A 6,598-nucleotide genomic window follows, 5' to 3' on the forward strand; every position below is an offset into this window, starting at 1 on the left:
TTCCATATCCCTCACATTCTCCATTCCTGTTGAATATAAGTATCAACAAGGAAGAACCAGTGACTAATAACTGGCTGTAACAATTTTTACGGATTTGTAATAGAATGATAATGTAGGGTTAGTCCTATGTAAAGCAGGTGGCAGGCATGAGTTCATTTTTAGGATACTGGGAACATACATTCAGTCTAAGAAGGGCATTTTTTACAAAACACTGTACACCTCATCATAGAATACTGTGCAGTTGTATGGACCATATTGTATATCTAGATTACTTTAATTTTTAATATGAGCTGTTTTAGTATCACATAAGGCAACGGCCTTGCCGCAGTGGATACACCAGTTCCCATGAGATCACTGAAGTTAAGTGCTGTCGGGCATGGTCGGCACTTGGATGGGTGACCATCCAGGCCGCCATGCGCTGTTGCCATTTTTCGGGGTTCACTCAGCCTTGTGATGCCAGTTGAGGAGCTACTCAACTGAATAGTAGCGGCTTCAGTCAAGAATACCATCATAACGACCGGGAGAGCGGTGTGCTGATCCCACGCCCCTCGTATCTGCATCCTCCACTGAGGATGACACGGCGGTCAAATGGTCCTGGTAGGCCACTCGGAGCCTAAAGACGGAGTGCTTTGGTATCGCATAAATCAAGTAGAAAAAAATAAAATGACCTACCAACTTATAATTTACACTGTACAATGTTCTTCTTATAATATAACTGAAATTAAATGCATCAGAGTATTGTGTAATGTTCTAGTTATAAGAGGAACCTGTCCAGCTTATCGGCAAAATTTTACTTGCTGCATCACAGGATAGTAAAGTACTTTGGTAGTATCCACATTATTCATATAGCCCATAGGGCAATTAACAGCAGGTATCATGGTGTGGATTTGTCATGTATAGATGGAAAATTACATTTGACAACTAAATTAATAATTGTTTTGAGAATACTATTCATGGAAATCCTTGATTAAAACTTGAAGTTTATAAAGTGTAACAACATTTAAAAACCTCACAAAAAATGTGGTTTCAGTGTCACACAGTGTCTGCATCCAGGGTGTTGCTACAAGCTTGCCTCCATGATGGCACACTCCGTCTCAGTGGCTGCTTGTTCAATGTCATGTTGTGAGCCAACCGGTCATATGATAATTGCCACAAGGGGCAGAAAGCGATGCCCAAGGGCTCCCACATTGATTTTAGATGCAGCACACATGTTCCCACTGTCCCACCACACATGCTCTCTCCTCTTATTGTCTTAGACACCCATAAACAACAACATCTTAGATTTACTACTAATAAAGAAGGAAAACATGAATTTAGCATTCATAGGAGAACTACATGGACTGATATAGTTATTGATGAATGCACCTTCGATGATACAAGTGAACGTACTCCAATGCAATGCTGTATAGGTTATTAAGATTACCACTCTACCAGCATGAAGCTGAAAGAGAACTGAACATTTTACAGCAAGTGGCAGTGCTTGAATGTATATAAAGATAGGGATGTAATGACAGGTTAAAATAAGATAAAAGAACTAGAACCAAACCAAATAAGTGACAATCATGTGACTGTCAGAAATAACAACAAATAATATATAGCTATGACCTACAATGGAAAGATTTCTAACAAAATCAAGCGAAATTTTCAAAGAAACAACACGCTAAAATTCAGGCTGCATCACAAAGTCTGCAATATCAGGCATACGTTTTGGGACTGAGCCATGCTTAAGGTGAAGTGCAATGAATGTAGTAAACAGGACACAGGACAGAAGGGGAGGGGCTTGAAAAATTAACTCATGATGCACACATACCTGCCAAAGAAAACCATATTTTGGGCACACACGAAAACTTATCACTCTGTCATAATTATTGATCATAATTTGGACACCTTACAGGGATTCTGTAACATCTTCAAACTTGAAATTCACAGTCACAAAAATCAGGATTGAGTGAATTCAATGCCCATTTTTACCTTTCTGAAGAGTTACTAAGTTGGTGATTGTTGCTTATGGATGACCAAGGTGATAGAGGAGATTGTGTGTGGTGGGACAGTGGGAACATGAGTGCTACACCAAAATTCAGTGTGGGAGCCATTGGGCAGGCCTATCTGCCCATGGTAGCACTTAGCAGACAATTGTTTGGTTCATGGCACAACGGTGAAGGAGTGGCTAGGAGATGGAGTATGCCATGATGGAGACAGGTAAACAACAATACTGTTCATACAGACACCTCACATTCACATTACATGTTTTGTGATGTTTTTATAATGTTGTTATGCCTTATAAACTGCATGTTTTTTGAGTGAGAATTTCTAGGAATAATATTCTAAAAAGTTATTAATTTAGTTTTCAAATATAATTTTCATTTATATGTCACAAATATACCACACACCACCTGCTGTGCTTGCCCTGTGGGCTATTGGAACAATGTGGGTGCTAACAAAGCTCTTTATTGTCCTGTGATGTACCAAGTACATTTTGCTAATAAGTTGGACTGGTTCCTCTTGCAACCAATACACTTAGGTATGTTCTTGTGCATTTGATTTCAGATATGGTATAACAGCAATATTGTAAATCACAGATTAGATGTTGGTTGGTGATTTTATTTTTATCTACAGACCTTAGGATGGTTCACGTAAAACCAAAATGGTTCATTTTAAAAATAAAAGCAATCTTGAGGGACAACGAAATCTTGTACAGGAAGTGATTGCAGATTTTTCTGAAGACAAAATGTAGATATTTGCTGAGCCCCTCCTACATGTCACTGCTTAGGTACTACAAAATCACCACTATACTAATCATAGCAAGCATTGAAGCATTTACACAATTACTCATCCTATATTCTATACAAGAAGGGAATAGGAAGGAACCCTAATATATAACACCTAAAATGAATTACTTCATTAAGCCCTTGTTATTCAAAATAAACAGACTGAAAAGATCCAATATCATTTGACTACACAATCGGTGATGAGTCACAACTGTAACTAAGAGTACCAAGCACTATCCTTCCATTACTGCAAAATGTTAAGATCATAGACTGTCAAAAATATTTGAAAACTAGTCAAATGAGGGTTTTGTAAGTGAGGTCTGAGATATAATTCATATAAGGACATCATCTAAAAAACCTTATTTGACTAATTTTCAAATATTGTTGACAGTCTATGGCACACAACATTTTGCAGTAATGGAAGGAATACAGAAAATTCAAAGAAAAGCTGGGTTATTTGTGATGAATTTGTTTAGTCAGCATGGGTGCCATAGAAATGTCAAAAAATCACTACAACAAAGGTGTTGTGCACCACAAAGACTCATACTCTTGAAATCTTGAATGTTCACATTCCAGTATGAGTTAAGAAGCATACAACTGCCTTCAGCATATATTTCACATTATAAGTACAATGGTAAAATCAGACAAGTCAAGAGGGGTACCAGCTATTATTCTTCCAGAATTTCATATGTGAATAAAATAATGAGGCAAAGGGATTGATCCTCACACACAACGGGCCATTTTTCATACTCATTATGATGATTGGTACAGTACCAATGTGAATGTACATACATGTTTCTATTGTTAGGAAGTTTAGCAAGTGACCTTTGCACCTGGAACATATGTTTCAAGGGTCTCCAAAATATACATACCTCAACATTTTAATATTGTTTATAGTTAAGTAGACATGATACAGGCTTAAATTTTCCAAGTTATAGACATTTGAAAAACCTAACCAAACAATCTTGGTAACATGAATTCTCTAAAAACAAGGAACTACTAATTCATTCTTCTCTCATTATACAGCAAAATCAGTACAAAAGCAGTGGCAACAGCTCAGAACACTTTTAGTATTGTTTTTGTTTACGTACAGCAAGTATTGTGTCCTTGACAAACTTGATACAGTCTTTAAAGTTAAACTCAATTCTTCTTTCAGAACTGACCATGAGTGGGAAATGTGGGAGCAGTTATAGAGTAGTGAGGAGGGGGGTTTGTTGCCAATGATGTACAAAATATTTTTTTCATTGGTGGGAGGGGGGATGTAGTGCGGAGAACATTGCAAAAGCAAAAGAGGCTGTCTCCTGGACCTACAGAGTATGCAGTAGTTCATTATCATTGGGAAGCAGGAAAGGAAAATCTATGCCCTTTAGACACGATTTAAAAAAGCAAGGAAGGAACTGATCAGGATCAGTGGAGATAGAAGGGAGCAGGCTGGTTGGGATTAGGCTGTTTGTAGGAAAATAGGAAGAAAGAGAACATGATCTTATAGTTTTATTATCATCACTAAAACCAATGCCAGAGATAAGTGGAGAAGAGCCTCAGGCAGTAGTAGGAGCAGGAAATGTCCAGCATACTTCAACATTTCAACTGATTTCATGAAGCCTAGGAATGTGCAAAGTGTTAGGAAGAAGAAAGTGCTTCTGCTAGGTAGTAACCATGGGGAAGGTGTAAGCCCTCACTTACAGTGTACTAGGCCATCAGAGGGCTAAGTCAGATTATAGAGGACTTAGGATTTTTTCAAAAGGGGACCCTGTAATGATAGTGGGTGGGGTGGGAAACAACTTGGATGGATATGAGGCATATGACATAGGTGGTATCCAGGACAAGATAGCTCCCCTGTGTCATGGCACCAAAGTACTCTTCGTCTTGCTGTTCCACCAACATGACTGGCCATGCCGTATTGGAGCTGTCATGCAGATTAATGTTGGATTAGAGATGGCACTGACAACAACCAACTGTGTGTATGTTTCTCTGGTGTCTGTCAGGACTATCAATAGAAGGGGTTTCACTAGGCATGGACTACACCTAAACAGGACTAGGAAGGGAAGATTGGTACAGTTGATTCATACAAGTATAGGGGCTGGATCTCAGGTCACAAATGGTCAAATACCTGTTGTCACAGATAGGAGATGTAGGTCCTTTTTTAGGTTCAGACAATAGGTCCTACATAAAGAGTATATCCAGAAGTTTAAAAAACTCTGAAACAATTGCTCACAAGATAAATTTTAACACAGCAAATTACACACATACTATATGTCATACAGAAAACAAGACCATTGGAAAAAGCAACATCCTTCATCAAAACATGCAACAATAAAAAATTAAATACAGTAATTTGAAGTTGATCTCCAATCTTAAACTGCACTGTAATCTGTGTCACTGAGCACTGGTATAGACACACAAAAGTCCTGTTTGTAGTATCATCACTGTAGGACAGGACACACTCTTACTGTAGGACTACTTCAAAGGGTGGGAGATAATGCTTTTATATCAGAAAAGGAACAGAGTTCAAATAAAGACATCACCATAGTACAGTGAATAAAGACAAACACTTTGAAATATTAGCTACACAATTAAGAGGGATTGATAACACCAAGGAATTAATCAGCTTGTGTGTGTATTGATCTCATAGTGGTAGTGCAGACACTTTTTCAATAAATTAATCAAAGTTCTAGTCAGAAGTCAAAATAATTTTGTTTTCAATAAATTAATCAAAGTTCTAGATAAAATCTTAGTACAGAAGTCAAAATCGTTTTGTTTGGAGACACAAACATCAACACAAATATCATAAATGAAACTAGTAGCAGGCTCATAAAGATCATTCAGAGGTTTAGCATGTCAGTTTATTGCAACAATGGTTCCTACAATGGCTGCATCAATAATTGATCACATGGCCACAAATATGCAAAGGGAAAAGTGTGATGTAGCTAGAAGAGATATTGGACTATCAGACCATTTATTCCAAATAATAATATTAAAATTGAGTATGAAAAAAACTCCCTAAACTGCAAGCTTACAAAAGACATCTATCAGAAATCAAAATAAAAGATTTTTCAAAAGAACTAACAATCCAAATCTGAGATTATGTGTATAGAGAAATTAGTGCAAATGTAGAACTCAACATTATGATCAATGTCTCACAAAAACAAATTCATAACAGCAGCTACTGAGAAGTCCTCCTGAATGCTTAAGAATCCCACTTTCGTGAAAAAGAGTTGTAATGAGCCAGAGTTCTTGAATTTATATCATAGGTAAAAAATATTGATAGGAAGGTGCTGATAGCTGCAAAAAGGTCATTTAATGACAAAATAATACAATGTACAAAGAACCAAGAAGAGACAAACAGAGGCATAATAACATGCTGATAAGGGAGAGGGGTATAGTCATAAATGATATACACCATCTAGCAAACTATTTGAATGGGTGTTTTTCAGATATTGCAGAGAAGTTACAGCAAAAATTCCCAAAAACAAGTGTAACAACTTTAAATAATTATGCACTAAGTACAATGATGTTGCTACCAACCACACAGAATGAAGTCAGTAATACTGTAAAAAAAGTAAAAAATAAAAAGTCAGGATGTTTAGATGAAGTACCAGTGTGTGTACTGAAACAATGCATAGAGAGTATGCAAGCTCCCTTTACAAACATAATAAACAAATCCTTAACATCAGGGAAATTTCTAGAGTACTTAAAACAGACAAGAGTTGTACATTTGCTAAATATAGGTAATAAAGAAGACGTAGAAAATTACTGGCCCATATCCCTGCTGTCCCCATTCACAAAAATAATAGAATCTATTATGAAAGAAAGATTAATGAGTTACTTGA

The 6,598-nt window shown here is 36.9% G+C and overlaps 1 pseudogene; it reads left to right on the forward strand.

The window, feature by feature from the left end:
* Positions 1–309: 309 nt before the first annotated feature.
* LOC124723588 lies at positions 310–427 on the forward strand (annotated as a pseudogene).
* The last annotated feature ends 6,171 nt before the right edge of the window (positions 428–6,598 follow it).

Source organism: Schistocerca piceifrons, chromosome X, assembly GCF_021461385.2.
Source record: "Schistocerca piceifrons isolate TAMUIC-IGC-003096 chromosome X, iqSchPice1.1, whole genome shotgun sequence".
In the NCBI taxonomy this organism is placed as follows: domain Eukaryota; kingdom Metazoa; phylum Arthropoda; class Insecta; order Orthoptera; family Acrididae; genus Schistocerca; species Schistocerca piceifrons.